This window comes from Crocuta crocuta, unplaced genomic scaffold, assembly GCF_008692635.1.
Source record: "Crocuta crocuta isolate KB4526 unplaced genomic scaffold, BGI_CrCroc_1.0 scaffold5, whole genome shotgun sequence".
Classification (NCBI taxonomy): domain Eukaryota; kingdom Metazoa; phylum Chordata; class Mammalia; order Carnivora; family Hyaenidae; genus Crocuta; species Crocuta crocuta.
In genome coordinates this window covers 3,040,736-3,061,380 of record NW_027530500.1, presented here as the reverse complement: position 1 = coordinate 3,061,380, position 20,645 = coordinate 3,040,736, and the positions used below count along the sequence as shown (strand labels likewise).

General features: G+C 36.0%; 1 long non-coding RNA gene across 1 annotated transcript in view; it reads left to right on the top strand.

Moving 5' to 3' along the window:
• The first annotated feature begins 316 nt into the window (after nt 1–316).
• The window catches only part of LOC144233726 (uncharacterized), a 21,472-nt gene continuing 1,143 nt past the window's right edge, over nt 317–20,645 (top strand). Inside the window, exon 1 of the long non-coding RNA XR_013335741.1 lies at nt 317–449. This is a non-coding gene — a long non-coding RNA (uncharacterized LOC144233726). The remainder of the gene's footprint in view (nt 450–20,645) is intronic.

Sequence of the window (20,645 nt, the reverse complement as noted above, 5' to 3'; positions counted from 1 at the left end):
TATACGCTGCTTGTAAAACAAAGAGAGGGCTTAGGATAACTCTAAGCTTTGATGCCTGAGCATTTGGGTGAACATTGCTGCCATTTAGTAAGTGAGGACACACTAAGGGAAAAATCATGTTTGGGGATTAAAATGAAAGATTTGGAAAGGCCAGGATAATTGAAAAAACATTTAAGCATTCTAGTGGAATGTCAGGTAGATAGTTATTTATATGAATCTGAGTTCAAGAAGGCATTATGGACAAAGATACAGTTTGGGGCCATCAGCTTGCCTTTCATTCCATGGAGTCATTTGTATCATCTAGAAAGTTAAAGCAGGTTGCAGGCTGAGAGGAGAGAACATCAGAATATAAAGCAGAGAGGATGTGAAAAGAGTCTAGAACATGTGAGTCTGAGTGAAGGAATTCCTTGAAGAAAGTGTCATCAACAGGGTCAAATATTGTCTCCAAGGTGAGTGGGATGAATATTGAGAATTTAACATTAGATTTATCATTGTTGAGTTCATTCATGAAGCAGACCATCTGTGCTCAAGTAGTAGTGGGAGAAATAAAGGTCCATGAGAGAATGGGAGGTAAGCAAATGTAGGTGATAAATACTGATTACTTTTTTAGATAATGTTTCCATAATGATGTGCTCAGAGAAATGGAGCAGTGGTCATGGGGACAATATATCTCTTTGGATGGGAAGAAAGAAAGAGTATGGAGGTATGAGTAAAGATAAAGAAAGATTTGGCTGTGAGGGGATCAAGAAGGTACTTCCTGAATGGCTTGATTTCCTCAGTGAAACATGAACCAAGATCAGGAACTGGAAACTAGAAAGGATGATGGGTGGTGGAAGTCGAAAGAATTAGTGACTGGGAAATGAGCCGTTTCAGAAACTGGGACAGTGATTTGAGAAGAGCTATATACTAGACCACATACTAGACACGCTACTGGACAATGCTGGGATCCCACTTCAGATCCTGCATTAGATAATTCAGTGAGAGCAGTCAGCATTTATTTCGTTCATTTTTCCCAGATACGATCATTGCCCTCATGAAGGCGCATGATGCTTTTCTAGAATACAAGAATGAGAAATGTTATGAGGGCGTGGAAGTAGTGGATTATTCAGAAGTGCTGGCAAGGAGTACCCTACTTTCAGGGCTAGCAGAAAATGAGATGTCCCAGAGGCCATAGAGAACCACCTCTTTAAATGGAAGCAATATCCTTAGAGTCTGTTAGACTTCTGTCAGAGCAAGACAGTGAAGGAGGTACTCAGAAAAGAGGCTGAAAAAAGAAGGGGTATTACTGATAGATGGAGCAACTCAGGTGAAGAATTTAGGGAAACTGGGAGAGAGGCAGACTGGACCCAATTAGGAGGTGTGTGCACCCCTATGCACATGGTGGATACACATGGTTTTGTTGTGTTGTCTGATGTAATGGAGATGCTGACATGAAAGCATCAGTCCTGAAAGGGTATGTGTCTACTGGGGGGAGGGGGGCGGGGGGTTAGGACGGAGCCTGTGGTGTGTAAGAGATCAGTTCTGAGTTTACCTCCAGCCAGGGAATGTTTCTAGAGCTGGGAGGTGGGGAGATGAGGTCCCACCAGGGGAATGGAAGGTTCTGTGGCACCCTCAGACTTGCTGTGGGGTGGCATCAAGGGCACTGTCTTTCAGTCCAGCTATCACAGCAAAATACATTTCCCAGGAAGAAAATCAGCATGAAGCACTTGTACAGGAGCATGCGTTAACCTTTGAATCCTGCTTACTCCTTGATGTGGGTGGAGGTTATGAAAGGACTCAGCCTATCTTTTATTTTAACCTGGATGATGGAAGTCTCAGGCAGTGGCCTTCTGCGAAGTGTGTCTGTAACACATGAAGGCTATGGAACACTCTCAGAATGCCTTTCCCTACATTTGGTTCTCACTGAAGTAAAAACAACAATGACGACAACATTTTGGAAATCTTATCAAGTTTCTATCAGTTCATTAATATTCTTTTAATCTTCTGTTTTCAGCAGTTTAATTTAGTTGATGTTTCTAATTTACATAGAGACAACATTCTTAATTGATTTAATACCAGCTTCTGTCTTCGTAGCAAGCCTATTGCTATTTATTGATTTTCATTAATATATGCAGATCTCAGATTTCAGCTTCGAAATCCAAAAGTTCTCCTTTTGAATGGTCTGTCCTTTTGAAATAGATTATAACAGTTTTCTCTCTGCCCCTGCCTGAATTCATCAACGTCTTCATTCATTTGTTCAGCACGCTCATGGAGTATTTATTATGTCCTAGGCAATGTACCAGGTTTGTTTGTTGAGAGAAAATGATAATAAACACATCGTCTGAAGTGATGAGGGAGCATATCTCTGATGAAATGACATTTGGGTTGAGATCATAAAGTGAAAACAATCTTTTACAGAAAGAATAGGATGTAAGGATTTGCCAGAACAAGGAACCACACATGCAGAATTGCTCGTATGGAGCCTGGGAGATCACCGAGAGAATGGAATGGAACACATGGTGAGGTTGGCAGGGTTCTGTGTACATGCAACATCAGAGGCCATGATGCAGGGTGTGGATATTACTCAATAGGAAGAGGAAGTAAATGGAAAAGTTTTTGACAGGAAAATAACACAATTCTCCTTATATGTGACAAAGAGTGCTCAGAATGACAGCTTTCCTGTCAGTCATAGACCCATGTGTTAACACATGGCTTATAGAGCCAGGAAGATCTAATTAGAAACCCCATTCCCAATGCTTGCCTGTTACAATGTATTTAGGTTATTTGATCTTTAGAAATGTTATCCATATCTAGCAATTTGTGGTGTTGCTTAAGTGATTGAAAGGGTTGTGAAGAACCCAGTGCAATGCAGGCACAAAGTAGACACCCAAATTGTAAATTATCCAGAAATTTCATAATTTCTATTAGCTAATTCTAGCTTTGTAAAGATGTAACATAAACAATGAATGTATAAGGCATTTTATTTCATTTAAGCAGGAGAGCAAAACAAATTTATACAATCATTTAACCACTGCCCCAATCAAAATATAAAACAGCCCCATTTCACCAAAGAAATTGCTTTGTGTCCCATTTGAATTATTCTCTTTTTTTCCACCAGAAGAGAACTTTCTGGCAATCTCATATTGGTCTCTATTGTTCTGCCTTTCTAAAACATCATATGAATGAAAGCAAAGTCATATATTCTAATTTTTTTACATAATATCGTTTGTTTGAACTTTACCCCTATTGATGCACATATCTAGTTCACTAATTTTTGCTGAGAATATAAATTGTATGGATATATCATAATTCTATCCACCAGTTGATGAGCATGGGGGTTGTTTCCATTTTGGAGCTCCTTTGAATAAAGTTTCTATAAACCTCTGCATATAGTCCTTGGTGGACACATATGTTTCCATTTCCATGGAGTAAATTCCCAGAAGTGGAATTGCTGAGTTTAATACTCATGTTTAACTTTGTAAGAAACTATGAAAGAGCTTCCCAAAGTTGTCTGTACATACCATTTGGTGCTCACACCAGCAGTGTCTGAGACTTCTAGTTGTTCTGCATACTCCCCAGCATTTGGCTTTTTATTTTTTCTAGTTGATTTGTAATGGTATCTCATTGATCCTTTAAAGATGTAAGACAGTTCGGTGTGTGACCCTACCAAATTTGTTACTAATGTCAAACCTCCTAATGTATTCCTCTTTCCATTCATCTTGACTTTCATTCATTCTGTAGACATAATACTCAACACCTACTAAGAGTGTCTAAGAAGTCTATGTTCTAATGATAATAAAATGTGACAACTGCTAGGGGGAGCCAACAGCTTGATGAGGATACGATGGTTGCACAGAAGAGATTTGCCTGGTTTAGATTAAGCTAAATCTTAAAATGTGAGAGAATGTCTGTCTGTGATTTAGGAAGATGAAAACAATCCCAAAAGATGGGGGATAGAAATGTCTTGAGGCATTAGCTTTTTTTTTTTTTAATGTTTTATTTATTTCTAGGAGAGAGAGAGAGAGAGACAGCATGAGCAGGGGAGGGTCAGAGAGAGAGGGAGTCACAGACTGAAACAGGCTTCAGGCTCCGAGCTGGCAGTCAGCACAGAGCCCGACGCGGGGCTCGAACCCACGAACCGCGAGATCATGACCTAAGTGAAAGTCGGATGCTTAACCGACTAAGCCACCCAGGCGCCCCAGGCATTAGCTTTTTTAAAGCTACATATAATTAATCTCAAAATTGAGTAGTACAGATATTGCTAACTGATAACTTCGTCTTCTTTATCTAAAATGTGCGAGTCTGGAGTGGTTGAACATCTCCTAAAAATGAGAGTTGTCTTTGCATAATATTCTTCTGATATACAAATGCTCTTTTTCATATTACAAAAGACTTCCCCTTTACAAAGTAGCTATATATTTTTCTCAGTGGCAGTTGGAAAGAAACTGGCATTATTCAACTTCACATTTCTTTCCAAAATTTGATGTCCAATGTATGTTATCTATAGTAACAATGGAGTCCCAGATCATCAAAGACAGACTAATGCATTTTTTTGCTCCCAAATGACTGGTTTCCTAATCATGTTCCCTCAGACTTATTAAATTCATTCCAGGTTGGCTTGATACTTTGATCCAATGCCAATCGTTTCTCTGCTTGATGATATACAAACCTTGTGACTGTGATCTATTTTAGATATGTAATTTATTATAAAGTTTGAATAATTTAAGCATAGTTCTTTAATTATGCCCATAAGCCTTATCTCTGAAACACTAATATAGAAGAAACTCATCATTGTGGAAAGGTGAAAAGACTTCATTTAAAGTTAGAAGAAGATTGATTTAGGGGCACCTGGGTGGGCTCAGTCGGTTAAGCATCCAACTTTGGCTCAGGTCATGATCTCACGGTTTGTAAGTTCAAACCCCACATCGGGTTCTGTGCTGACAGCTCAGAGCCTGTAGCCTGTTTCAGAGTCTGTGTCTCCCTCTCTCTCTGCCCCTCCCTTGCTCACACTCTGTCTCAAAAATAAATAAACATTAAAAAATTTAAAAAGAAGAAGATTGAGTTAGAACAGTGGCCATAAATGTGATAGACAAAACATCAAATGAAATTAGATACAAACAGAAATCAAAATTAATTCAATCCATTTATCCTATGCCATTTTGCATATCTACATTCCCAAGATATGCTAAATTTAGTAATATATTTCAATTCAACTTAATTCAATAACTCAATTTAATGAAACTTAAAAACACACTAATAGGGATAAAATGGTAGCATAGAAAATCTCCCTAAACTCCTTGCTAAAAAAACTGTAACCAAAATAAAACAAATGTAGGGAGAAAAGCCCATCAACACTGATATTGTATCAGTCAGATTAAGCTGCAGTAAGAAACAACTCCCGAATTCAGTGACTTACCACAACAAATATTTAAGTTCTCATTCACATTGAATATTGGCTGTAGTTTCGTGTAGCTCTGCTCCACATCATTTTTACCTTGCAATCCAGATCCATACCTGGAGACAACAGAGGAAAGAATCTAGAGAAAAAATTGGCATTTATAGAAGTGAGAAAAAAACTTTGTGCAGCAATTAAAACATCTCACAAATGGTGTTGAGACAGTTTCTAGGTAAATATTCTTTTTATTTTCACTTCATTGACTAAGTCAAATAAACTCAGTCGAAAAAAGAATAGTCCAGATAAACTACTGGGACTCTATCAAAATAAAATGCTTCTGCACAGTGAAGAAAATCATCAACAAAGCTAAAAGGCAACCTACAGAATCGGTTATCCCATTGTAAGTGACATATCCAATAAAGGGTTAGTATATAAAATATATAAATAATTGATGCAACTCAACACCCAGAAAACAAATAATCTGAGTTAAAATGGGTAGATGACATGAACAGGCATTTCTCTAAAGAAGATATATGTGACCAACAGAAACATAGTAAGATGCTCGTAATCACTTATGAAAATGAAAAAAAAAAAAGAAAATCAAAACTACAGTGAGATATCACCTCACACCTGTGAGAATGGCTAAAATCAAACACACAAAAAATGACAAGTGTTGGTGAGTGTGTGGAGAAAAAGAGACCCTGTTGCACTATTGGTAGGAAGGCAAACTGGTGCAGCTACTCAGAAAATAGTATGGAGGTTCCGCAAAAAGTTAAAAGTAGAGCTATGTTTCAGTCCAATAATCACACTACTGGGTATTTCCCCCCAAAATACAAAAACAATAATCCAAAGGGATACATGCACCCCTATATTTATAGCAGCATTATTTACAATAGCCAAATTATAGAAGCAACCCAAATGTCCATGGATAGATGAATGGATAAAGATACATATATATGTATATAGTGGAATTTTATTCAGCCAAAGAAAAGAATTAAATCCTGCTACTTGCAACAACATGGATAGTACTAAAGTGTATAATATTAAGCAACGTAAGTCAGTAAGAGAAAGACAAATCCCATATGATTTCACAAATAGAAATACAACTCAAGAGCAAAAGGGAAAAAAAAAAAAGAAAGAGAGAGAGAAACAAACCAAGAAACAGACTCAACTATAGAAAATAAACTTGAAGGTTCACAAAAAGGAGGTAGGTGGGGGATGAATGAACAGGTGATGGAGATTAAGAAGTGTGCTCACTAGGGCTGAGCACAGGGTATTGTATGGAAGTGCTGAATCACTATATTGTACAACTGAAACTAACATAACACTGTGTGCTAACTACACTGGAATTAAAATAAAAAATTAATTTAAAAAGATTTTAAAGAGAAGAAAATAAAATATTCCAATAGCCATGGATGTAGAAAATATGGATGTGTTTGAAAACACTGAATATATTGAATGAAAACTTATGCACACACACACACATTTTCAAAGTCAAAGAATTTTTTTTTCTAAATTTGGTACAAATGTATCCAAATTGAAAAAGTTTAAGAGTCTTTCAATTGGGTTATTTCAATTGAAGAAAAAATCCTGAGATCCTAAAACCTATGTAATATCAAGGAAAGGGCATTTGCTTTTATAAAAAAATCAAATGTAGAAAATTAAAAATGCCACCTATTGCCTCTAGTTTGGAGGGGCAAGTAAAGAAGAAGAATGGGTTTTAGAGATATTTAAATTGTTTCTCTTGAAACATAACTAGATCTTTGACCAAGCAGCATTGTGTATTCTGACTAGGATTTTTTTTTTTTAATTTTTATTTATTTCTAGGAGAGAGAGAGATAGACAGCGTGAACAGGGGAGGGTCAGAGAGAGAGGGAGACACAGACTCTGAAATAGGCTCCAGGCTCTGAGCTGGCAGTCAGCACAGAGCCCGATGCGGGGCTCAAACCCACGAACCGCGAGATCATGACCTAAGCGAAAGTCGGACGCTTAACCGACTAAGCCACCCAGGCGCCCCAATTCTGACTAGGATTCTTAACATGAGGATGAAATATATTGACCCTAAAAAGAAACATTTTCTGATCTTTGGTGGACCAAAATCAGGAAAGGAGGGAAGAACATGAGAGACACCAAAATTCTTCCTTGCTTAGAGTCATTTTCCCCGCTGCCAAATGATGATTGTGCAACACTATTCTTTCATCTTTGCCCAATAGAAAACTGGCTGACGAGTAACCTTCCCAGTAAACAAAAGAAAGCCATGGGAAAATTTCCCTTGTGGAGCAGCCCACGAACCCATGTCATTCTCCTTCTTCTAAATTAATAAACTTAATATTATAACCCCAAATCATTCAGGACATCACATTATATTCAAAATGGAGAAGTCTAACAGTGCCCAGGAACATAGAAAGACGGATCCAAAGAGAAACCAGATAATATTTTGAGACAAATTGTAGGTTTTGTTATCTCTGGGCAATAAAAATATGAATAATCAAAACTAAAGTATAGATCTCATGAAGAAATTGTACAGTGCAAAAGCAGAAAAATAAACTTAGCATGCAAGAGACAGACAGAAAACCCTTGGAGACTAACTCCATAAATCAGAGTGAAATTTTATGCAGGAACTGCTTTACTTGGACATCAAAGAAGTGTGGCCTTGAGGATTAATGAGACAGGACAGCAAATTGAGATGAATTTGAAGTCAACTGATTTTCAAAAAAGGAAAATAGTTCCCGTGAAAAATTTACAGCTACCTGAAAAATAGTAAGGGGTGGAACTGACCTGGCAGAAAATTGAGTTTGAGATGTGGAGAAGGATGTACAGATGCTGAAACTCAATGGATGGAGAAGGTGATGGTGACGAGTACATTGCTTGAGCACGTGCAAATCTAGCCACATACCTAAGGCATGAGCATATAATCTTTGAATTAAGGAATGATATACTAAAAACAGCCTATAGCCCAGGACCAGATATATACCTAGAAAAAGTTTTCAGGTAAATTTCAAGGGAAGTTACCATCTAGCCAATATGTCATTCTATTAAGAAGAAAAACACATGAATTTAATCAAATGTTTAAGAAATATACAGTCAGAGATTCTGCAATATGCCTCTACTATAAGCTTGTCCTTTCTAAGATTTTAAAAGAGATCAAGATCCTTTTTCTATATTTAAAACGGCCATGTGCTACCTTTGCCCTGTGAATAACTGTCCACAGCTGATTATGATTCATGAGACACTCTATGCTCAACCTCAGGGAGATTTGGAAACCTGCACTTATGTAATGTAATTTAAGAAGGTGATATGCAACTGGAAGGTTTTTTTCCTTAAGAGGATATATAATGGTAAGATAAATACCTGTTATTAAAGACCATTTAGTAACTCTCTTTTTCACGTGTGCATTGAATGCAGTAGCATGGTTTACTTTTATTTTTTCAATCCATTATACAATTCATGAGATATTAATTGCAATATTATTAGTGAGAAGAGAATGTCAGCATTTACGGATTCCTGGGGGAAAAAATCACAAGCTGAGAATCCTAGGTCCAGCCAATCTAAATTCTACCCTGAGTTCCAGGCTTGTACATCTAATTGTGTGTTTGACATTTTCCGACTTGAATGTCTGGTAAGCCCTGCAAACAGAATATGTCAGTGCTGAACAAATAATCTTTCCTCCTATACCTCCTGTACCTATACTATTAACACTCACAGTTAATAATAACCCCATTTCTGTTTCTTATGCCCAATCCTTGGGGTTATTTCTGATTCTTTCTCTTTCTCTCACACTTTAGAGCCAACGAACCAGAATTGTATCCTCTCTAGATCCAATAAAAATTCACTGTTCTATCATTTCTTTTTACCATCTCCTCTATTATCATGATGATCAAATTACCATTATTTCTGATCCAGATGATTGCAATATCCTTAGTTCTCTTGTTAATTTCATCATACTTGTTCTCTCTGTTCTTTATTTGGTAGCAAGAGAGATCCCATAAAATATGTTAGATCATGCCGTTCTTCTACTCAAAGTCACTCTTTCTACTCAAAGTCACCTTTCATTCAAAATAAAAGCCAAGAAGCTCATATAGCCTATATTATTTCACATAATGTGGCTCCAGTACTTACAGCCTCTCCACCAACATTGTCCGTTAGTCTCTTCCACACTTCTATGCTCCAGCCCGCTGGCCTCCTAGGTGTCATTTGGCATGCCTGGCACTCTTCATGGGGACCTTCATGGTTGCTCTTCTCTGGAACACTACACTTGTCAATCCTGATGACTCTCTCTTTCATCTCCCATTTGCTCAAAGGTCATTTTTTTAGTGATTTATTTTTCTACAATGTTTTTGTAGGCCTTTTCTCTACTTAAATCTTAAGTTATTTATTTAATTTCTATCATAGACAATTAAAGTATGAATACTAGGAGAACAGATAATTACACCCATTTTGTGTTCTGCTGTGCTCTCAAATCCTAAAGCAGTGCCTTGCACAGAGGGATACTCAAAAAAGTTGCACTGGATGAATAAATGAACCCTTCAGGGCAAATACAGCCAAGTTTTAGATTTGTAGGACTTCAAGAATAAACTTCATGTTCTTATCTACAAAACAAAGAAACCCCTCAACTAGCACTTGTCTTTCTCTTCCAATTTAGTCCACACAAACCAAAGAGGTCAATATAAAGGAAGACAAATAACACAGGAAAGAATAGTAGGAAATTAATTATGCTAAGACTAAAGATATGACAAAATCTGTTTATAAATGTGTACTATAAATGCCAAGTATGAGTTAATAACATAGAGAAATATAAAAATACTAATAAAAGCTGAATATAATATTTTAAGTTGCTCAAATGAAACACATAAAGTTAAAGGGTGGCAAAGTTAGTGAGGAAGTTATGTTTCACAAATATTTCATCTCAGACAAAAGGAGAAATTGAATACATAAAATATAAGCATCGTATATAAGTGAAATATACACATAGACATGCAATTATATTATATTATCATGATTATTTTACCCCAAAAGTTAACCACTTTAATCAAAGGGCAGGAGTGGTGTGTGCATGTGGTTGTGGGAGGGTTAGGGAGATGGTTAGTATGTGAAGAGGAGGAATTGAAGAAAGAGAAGAAATTGACCATAAGAAGCAAAGTCGGAAAATAAAAAAGAAAGACACAATTTCAAATGCATAACAAATACTATAGAATAATAGAGGGGACAAAATAAAATATTTCAGTTAAAAAAAATGTGAAAGGACTGAATCTCTCCACTGAAGATAGTCATACTGGGCTAAAAATGATTTAAGTATATGTAGTTATTAAAAATAATAAATGAGGGGCGCCTGGCTGGCTCAGTTGGTTAAGCATTCGACTTCAGCTCAGGTCATGATCTCGCGGGTTGTGGGTTCAAGCCACACATCGGGCTCTGTGCTGACAGCTAATTCAGAGCCTGGAGCCTGCTTCAGATTCTGTGTCTCCCTCTCTCCCTGACCCTCCCCTGCTCACACTGCCTCTCTCTCTCTCTCTCTTTCTCTCTCTCTCAGAAATAAATAAAACATTTAAAAAAATTTAAATAAAAAAATAAAAATAAAAATGATAAATGAAGGATCAAAGTAAAGGATAAACAAAACCAGTGTAAACTCAATATTAATATTAAAAATACAGCTTAAAATATTGCACTGGAAAAGTAATAAAATACAAAGATATAAAACAGAATTAACAAAAAGTTATAATAATCTGAAATCTTAATACATCAAATAACAGGAGTCCCACTATATCAACAAAAGGAAACTTTGAGGGGCACCTGGGTGGCTCAGCCAGTTAAGCCACCAACTCTTGATTCTGGTGTAGGTCATGATCTCATGGTTCATGAGTTCAAGCCCCACACTGAGCTCTGTGCTGACTCTACAGAGCCTACTTGGGATTCTCTCTCTCTCCCTCTCTCTCCACCCTTCCCCTGCTGGCTCTTTCTCTCTCAAAATACATAAATAAACTTAAAAAAAGAAAACTTTGATTAAAAAAATAAAAATGGCATTAATAAATGTTTAAATAAATCTTTAAGAATTCTATAGATCAAAGATACTCACAACAAATATTCAAAGAAGTGTTTATAGGATATAGCCTTGAAAATAACAAAATAAAACCAGATATAAACATGAAAAAAACTGGCAAACCAAAACTGAAAAACAAAAAGTGGCCATTTGGAAATTAAGAAATATCTTCTTTAAAAACAATTCAAGGGTGAAAACTACTTGGAAAGTAACAAAATGAGAATATTTTACCAAAAAAAATCTTAAGGATGGAGCCTGGATATTTTCAGAGGAAAATTTCTCATTATAAATGTTTTTATTAGTAATGTAAAAACCTTGTAACAAGCTTACATAAGCCAGAAATAATTCAATTAACCTAATTTCTTATATTTCTTAAATTCTCCTTATAATTTGTTATCATATAAGATTATATAATAAATAATACTGATATTAATTAATTTTAATATAACTCATATTATATAATGTATTAATGTACAATCACATATAATTAATATGTTATTCATTTATAATTAATATAATTATATAATAATTTTTATATAATAACAAATTATAAGGAGAATTTAAGAAATATAAGAAATTAAGTTAGGAAAATTGGAAGACAAATATTTCAAAAGTTAAATATAACTGTTGCTTTGAAATGACCAACCCATAGATAAACTCCTAGTGTGACTACTTAAACCATAGGAGGAATAAAAAACAGAACCCACCATATATTGAGGAGAGATTATATGAGACTTGAGAGTCCTGGCAAAATGGGGAAGAGACTCCAGCTGTGAGTGCTGCTCCTGCCCACCTGTCCCCAGTTGAGCACAGGGGAAGGAAGCATAAAGATCCGGAGTAGCATCTGTGCTATGAGAAACCAGTGGTCTGAGGAGAAAACATAGTCTGGGATGAGGGAGATGCATTGGGAGAAGCTTTCATTTAGGCGCCTTCCATTTGCTCATTGCACCAGGAGAAACGTCACCTGCCCAGGTACTGCTAACAGGTAGAGAAGCCACAGGATCCACTCAGCCTGACAAAGGAAGCTTCCCCACTGCAAAGAGGAGCCCTGGGTATGTCCTCCTTTCTTCCCTGTCCATAAACCGAGGGCTAGGGGACAACTCGTTCCCAAAGGCTACTACTAGTGAGGCAACAGAGAGGAAGCCAGTGTTCTGCTGAGCAAAGAGCAAATTCCACGTGCCCAGTCTGTCTTAACTGGAGCTCTCCGAAGTTAGATACACCCCTCCCTTATGTTGCTTAGTGCATATTGCCAGGCGATGTAGCTGATAGTCTGAGTGGATATGAATTCATGTGGAAAGCCATCCATCCATTTATAAATGAAGGTAAGAAACCAAACAACTGCTATAAACTTAATAGAATCCATGCCACGGATATACAACTTAATTAAACATAATCCATGTAGAATATTGGCACAAACACGCAGATATATGGAGGAACAAAGCAGAAAAATTGAAGCAATTAAAGTAAAGCATTAGTTTGTGAACATAATTCATTCTAGAAACATGCTTGTAATCCAAAGCACTTGTATGTCAAAGCGATTTGCAAGAACTATTGGCTCAGTTGTGATCATGTGATGTTCAGCATCAAGTATTACTTGTCTTAATAGACATTGTTCATTTGTCAAATTAAAATTTATTAGGAATGTTTGCTCATCTTGCAGAACACTCACAGAAAAAGTTACCAGCAATTCAAGGTTTTACTATATACACACCCCCCCACACACACATAGTATATACACACAGACTTAAAGTTTTAAGAGGCAAATCTGTGAAATTAAATAGTATAATAGATAGAGCTAGAGAATAAATTAATGAACATTAGACCAGATCAGATAATTCAAGAAAACATCAGGACAGCATGTATAGACATTCTTTTTCAAGCTAAGAAATAAAAGAGATATTATATGGAAGCCAATTTGACAATAAACTATAAAAGAAAAAAAAGAGATACAAGAAGAAATGGACATGTCTGAAACATGGGAGAAGAAATAAATAGATACATGTAAATGTAAATAAAAGAGAAGAATTATTTGAAGCAATAATAACCTTTTTAATATATAAACGTTGAAATACCTCACTTTGAAAGAAATCATGGAATGACAAATGCAATGATAAGAAAAGAGATCTATCCAGTAACATTTAAGAAGGTTAAATACAAAAGGACAATTCTAAAACCCTTCAGAGATAAAGAACTGATCTCCGTGAAGGTTCAATATCCGGATGTTATCAGACATCTCATCAATAACTTCAGATGTCAAGAGAAAGATGGTAATACGCTCTTCAAATTTCAAATAACTTTGAGCCTGGCATTGCATATTCAGTTACTGTATATTTTAAATAAGGGAAAACGATAAAAACATTTTCAGGAATTCAGCACCTTAGATTGTTTATAATATAAAATTTCACTTTGAAAATGATTTGGAGGAGGTTTTTCAGCAAAATGAAAACAAAACCAAAGAATGCTGTGAAAAGGTAAGAATGAATCAATAATTAGTAAGATGTATAAAGGATTAAGGATTTTAAAATGTATGTCATATAGTACATAGCATTACAAGTTCAAGAGATAAGAGCAGCACACGTGAGGGACAGAGAGTGTGGAAGGAAAAGTTGGTGCCGATTGAGAACTTTCTGAAGTGCTTGGCATGTTCATGGGAGAAACAAACTTTATTAAAGATAACAAAATCAGCAAGAAAAAGATAATTACAGCAGCCACTGAAGAAAAAACTACATATATATAACTTTCAAATAATCAGATAAAATGTTTCTAGGCAATGAAACTACAAAAAGGAAAGAGAAAAGAATGACAATTCAAAAATATATGAAACCAAATGACAGAAAAGAGTTCTGATAGTAAGAGAAATTATAGAACTTCAGATGGGCTTAATTTACTAACTCAGAAAACTGTTTTATTGTTTAAAGAAACAAGATACAATATGTTGCCTGCAAGAAGATTTAAAAGAAAAAAAAATACAGAGGGACACCAGTGGCTCAGTCGGCTGAGTCAGTCCAACTTTGGCTCAGGTCATGATCTCAGGGTTCGTGAGTTCAAGCACTGCGACGGGCTCTGTGCTGACAGCTCAGAGACTGGAGTCTGCTTCAGATCCTGTGTCTCCCTCTCTCTCTGCCCCTCTCCCGTTTGCACTCTGTCTGCCTCTTTCTCAAAAATAAATAAACATTAAAAATACTGAGAATATGAAAAGAAAAGATAAAGCAACTCAGCAAATATGAAGCAATTTTTATATTTTATGAAATGGAATATAAGCAAACATAAACTACTGATAAATATGTATTATTAATATATCAATATGTATCTAATAATATAACATTCATAAAATAATAATTGTCAGAATGTATAGGTAAATGAGCCATTTAAATGTGGTGCCAATATTATAAAGTAACCTCAGAAAGGCAGAGACTGAACAAAAAATAAGCAGTTATATAGAAAATTATAGGAACAAGTTTGATAAGATTTAAAAGAAAACAAGGAAAATTAACATATTATAAATAGAGAATAGAGGTTCTTTTTGAGCAAATGAACATACATAAGAGTAGCCTATATTCTAAGACAGGAAAAAAAGTCTCAATAAATGTTATAAACTCACCACCACAGAGAATATATTTGCTGACCTCAATGTAAAAGAATAGTATAAACTAGAAACAAATGGAGAAGTAAATAATCCTCATATCAGAGATGGAAATAAATGATCTGATCTGCGGGGGGTGACTGCTAATTTTCTAACAAAGTTTGTTCTTACCCTTGTCCATAGCAACAGAGAGGTGGTTTGAGCCTTAGTCCCCATGGGAACAGTAATTCCTGGTTCCTCTGGCAGAATATGAGTGACAATGATGCAGGCATTCTTTTGTACCTGTGGTCCTGCTGTGGTCACCAGAGTCTTCCAGATTGATAAACCAATGGTCACATTTGATTCCTCATTTTACTTAGTGTGTCAGTAGAATTTGTCAGTTAATCACTTCCTCTTTTTGGACAGTCTTTATTTGCATTCCATCTATCGCTCCTACTTTACTGGCTAGCTCTGGGAGCTTGAGGCTCTCAAATTTGAGAAGTGCATCAAGAACTGTTCATCTGGGAGACATTGCCCAGGGTGGTCTCTTTGGGTGGGGTACAGTATGTGTGAAGACAGAGGTAGCCTCCTGAACTATTTAAGCTGCAAAGATACAGAAGTCTCTGCAGTGTGAATTGTAAAGTTCATGGGATGAGCTTTAGGCAAAATATTGCCAGGCTTCCCACACACAAAGATGTCTGAAATATGCATAGACTGGACACTGAAGAAGTGGTTGGAGTAATAAGTGGCTAAAGCAGACTGAAAAGGCAGGCGAACTCTGTCTAGTAGAGCTTCTGAAAAACAAAAGCAAAATTCACTTTGCCCTCCTGCAAATATAATTCACCACAGCCATCTCCATCTCAGTAATGGCAACGCAGTCCTTCCAGCTGATTAGGCAAGTATTGTAGCCAACATCCTTGGAATATTCTAAAACTGTATATCCATCAGGAAATCCTGTTGGCCTTCATTCCCACGGTACTCAGAGCTTTGCCACTTTTTACTGCCTTCTGCAGCCTGAGCCACTCTCATGTGCTGCTAGAGAACTCCATTGTCTCTTCAATGATTTCTCTGCCCTCACTCCCCTGTCAACCCAATTCCTGATGAAGCCTCAAAAGTAATCTTTTAAAAATACAAGTCAGAGAAGATCACTCTTGGCATAAAACTCTATAGTGAGTTCCCATCTCAGTAAAAACCAACATCACTACAGTGCTGTAAATTATGCACATGTACTAGCTGCCCCCGTCCTTTTGCATCTCATCTGCCAGCCCTCTTCTTCCTTCCTCTATATCTGGCTCATTGCTCTCTTATTTTGCCTGAAAAATACCAAGCAGCTGTGGGGCGCCTGGGTGGCTCAGTCAGTTTAGCGTCCAAATCTTGATCTCAGCTCAGGTCATGATCTCATAGTTGGTGAGATGGAGCCCCACATGGGGCTTTGCACTGACAGCATGGCACTTGCTTGGGATTCTCTCTCCTTCTCTCTCTGTCTCTCTCTCTCTGTCTCTCTCTCTCTCAAATACATAAATAAACTTAAAAAAACTACTAAGCAGTTGTGAATTTTAGGACTTGTTAAGTGGATGTTCTTTGCCTACATGTCTACATTTTCAGAATTTTGCCTAAATTCTGTTTTAATGAGGGCTATATCTAACTTGCCTACACTTTCTCATCCAGTTTAACTTGTTCTTAGTTTGCATAGCACTTACTCCCTTCTCCCTTACTCTGCATGGTAATAATTTATTATGTTTCTGTTTACTGTCTGCCTTTACAAGAACATAAGCTCCATTGAGATTAGGAGTCTATTTTGTTCACTGATGTATTCTAAATGCCTTCATAATTTTATATAAATGTTATACCTGAAGCAGTGCCTGGCACATAATAGGTGCTCAGTAAATATCAATTGAATAAATAAACAAATGGTAAAATGGCAAGATTCAAAAAAATAATGTTGAGACTTTGTTAGTTAATAATGTGGGGAAATAACACTAAGAAACAGTATTCTGACTTCATACCATTCCAAATGCTAATTGCCATTGTATTAATGTTTTAAATATAATGAGCAAAACTTTAAGATTTTTGAAAGAAGATAAGAAATTAGCTTTATTATTCTAAGTTGATGAGATTTTCTAATGGCACTAACATACTAAGTGAACTATATAAAAAAAAAAGGCTCCATTAAAATTTTAGAATAAGCAGGACAAAATTAAAATCCAAAGTGATGGAAAAGTATTTGCCATCAGTATATCCTGAAGCAGGATTAGGATTCAGAATATGAAAGGAGTTTTTATAAATCCACAGGAAAAAGAAAAAGAACAGTCCAATATAAAAGGCAGAAGACCATGAATGAATATTTCACTGGAAACAAAACACAAGGCCCTAAAATACACACAAAGACACTCAACAGGCTCATAATCTTGGAAATCCAAATTAAATAAAATTGACATCAGTTTAGATGCTAGTCTGACCAATAAATGAAAAAATATGTAAAATAGGATGTTAGCCCACAACCAGTGTTGGCAAGGATGCAGAGTGAGAGGTATTCTCATAAAATGTCAATGGGGATATCTGTAGTTACATGATACTCTTAAAAACACCCATGTTAGTGCATTACATGAAAATGAAAATTTAAGAGTGACGAGTATTGTGTAATCCATTTTTATTCTTAAAAGCATCAAGAGGGGGGTGCCTGGGTGGCTCCATCGGTTAAGAGTCTGACTCTTGGTTCTGGCTCAGGTTATGATCTTGCCGTTCATGAGTTTGAGCCCCACATCGGGCCCTGTGCTGACAGTTCAGAGCCTGGACCTCGTTTTGGATTCTGTGTCTCCCTCTCTCTTTGCCCTTCCCCTGCTTACACTCTGTTTCCCTCTCTCAAAAAAAAAAAAAAAATAAACAAACAAAAAGAATTTTTTAAAAGTATCAATAAAAGGATACCAATAACAGTGACAGAAATCTCATAAACTCAAAATACAAGAAAGTTTAATCTTATGGACACATTTTGAGCAGTTAACATTTTTAGACAGAATATAAACTGCAGTATAGAAGAGTTAATATTTTCTTCTAGTATATTTTTGTTTCACTCATTATGTGCATTAATTGGCTTGTAAATAAAAACTAAGAATGTTTAATATTTATAAAATACAAATTTTCAAAACATTTTATTGTGTTTTTGGAAATAAATCAAAACAATGCCTTAATAAATGAAGCAAATGGATTTTTAAGGAAAAATGCCTTGAAAATTGATGCAATAGATAAACAAAATCAGCAATTACACAAATATAGAATTTGTTACAACTATTTACTTCAAAAATAAATATGTGTTTTTGTAACAAAAGTATAAATAAAAGAGCCAACCTATTTGGAAGTTAGGAATTATTAAAATAATACTTACATCATATAAGACATCAAATTTGCAATTATAGAATATTTAGATTCTAAATTAAAATTGGAGCAGCACATACAACACTTCTATGATGTGCCCCAAACTATACTTCAATGAAATTCATATGCAAACCCCTTTTAGTGCTAAAGTAGATGTAATTGGAAGCACACATGAGCTAGCTTTTGCACACAATAAGTGAAAGTAATTGCACAGGCTGGAGCAGGACTTACTTTATTAGAAAACAAATTAGCATTAAAATTGATAAATATAGAGACATCTGGGTGGCTCAGTCAATTGAGCCTCCAACTGTTGATTTCAGCTGAGGTTATGATTTTATGGTCATGGAATAGAGCCCCTTGTCAGGCTTAGCACTGACTGTGGAGGCTACTTAAGACTCTCTCTTTCTCCCCCTTTGCTCATCTTCCCCACTTGTGTTCTGTTTCTCTCTAAAAATAAAAAAATAAATGATGAATCTAAGTTGTTAAACTTTGAAAATTATGTTTGAAAATTAGACAAGCAAAAACTAGTCAATACGTAAAAGAAAATCTAGAAAGAAAAATACACAAAACAACAATCAAGATAAAAAGAATAGACAAGTAAACAAATGGCACAGAATAAAAAGCCCAGAATATAATCAATTGATCTCTTACAAAGACGGAAACACAGTGCAATAGAGCAAAGATAGCCTCTTCAACAAATGGTACTGGTACAATTGGACATCTACATGCAAAAATATATAAATAAATCTAGACACAAAACTGATACTCTTCACAACAATTATTTCCAAATGGATGATACAGCTAAAAGTAAAGTACAAACCTGTAAAACTCCTAAAAGATAATAACAGAGAAATCCTGGATGACCATAAAAGAAATCATTGTTAGATGGACTTCGTAAAAATGTAAAACATCTGCTTTTTGAGCAATAACATTAAGGCAATTGAAAGACCACAGAATGGGAGAACGTATTTTTAAAAAGACACTTTTGATCAAGGGCTATTATTCAAAATATATTAAGAATACTTAAAGTGTGACAATGAAACAACATACAAACCTATTAAAAAGTGTGTGAAAGACCTGAACAAGACATTTCACCAAGGAAGATACACAGATGGAAAATAAGAATAAGATGTTCCACACCATATGTCATCAGAGAAATGCAAGTGAAAATAATCATGAGATACCACCACACAGCCATCCAAATCTGGAACACTGACACCAACAAACGCTGATTAAGATGTGGAACTACAGGAACTCTCATACATTGCTGGTGGGAATGCCAAATGTACAGCCAGTTTCAGAGACACCTGTCAATTCCCTACAAAACTAAATCTATTCTTAACCATTGATCCAAAAATTGTAGTGTTTGATATTTACCCAAAAAGAGTTGAAAATGCATGTCCACACAAAAACCTGCAAATCGATGTTTATAGTACCTTTATTCATAATTATCAACAGTTGGAAGAACCAAGGTGCCCTCAACAGGTGAATTGACAAACTGTGGTGCATCAGACAATGAAATATTGTTCAGTGCTAAAAAGAAATGAGCTATGAAGACATAAAAAGACATGGAGGAAACTTAAATACGTAACAGTAAATGAAAGAGTCGGCTTGGAAAAGCTATATATTGTATGATTCTGATTGTATGATATTCTGGAAAAGGCAAAACTGGAGATAAAAAGATTGGTAGTGGCCAGGGTTGGGGTAGGTGGAAGAGATGACTAAACAGAGCACAGAAGATTTTTAGGATGGTGAAAATAACCTGTGTGATACCATAATGATGGATAAACATGTCTATAATTGCCCAAACACATAGGGTATACAACAGCAACAGGGAACCCAGAGATAAACTATGGTCTCTGAATGATTATGGTGTGTCAATGTGGGTAAAGGCAAAGCTACTTAAAATATAAAGACTTCTAGGGGTGCCTGGGTGGCTCAGTCAGTTAAGTGTCCGACTTCAGCTCACGTCACGATGTCACGGTTCGTGGGTTTGATCCCCGCGTCAGGCTCTGTTCTGACTGCCAGCTCAGATCCTGGAGCCTGTTTTGGATTCTGTATCTCTCTCTCTCTCTGACTCTCCCCTGCTCCTGCTGTCTCTCTCTCTCAGGAATAAATAAAATATTAAAAAAAAAGACAAGTGTATTCTAAAAGAAAAAAATATAAAGACTTCTAAAAAGTAGCTAAACTAGAAGTTAATATACAATTAAATAACAGATACAATCAGGGGCGCCTGGGTGGCTTAGTCGGTTAAGCGTCTTACTTTCGCTTGGGTCATGGATATAAATGTAAAGGTTACT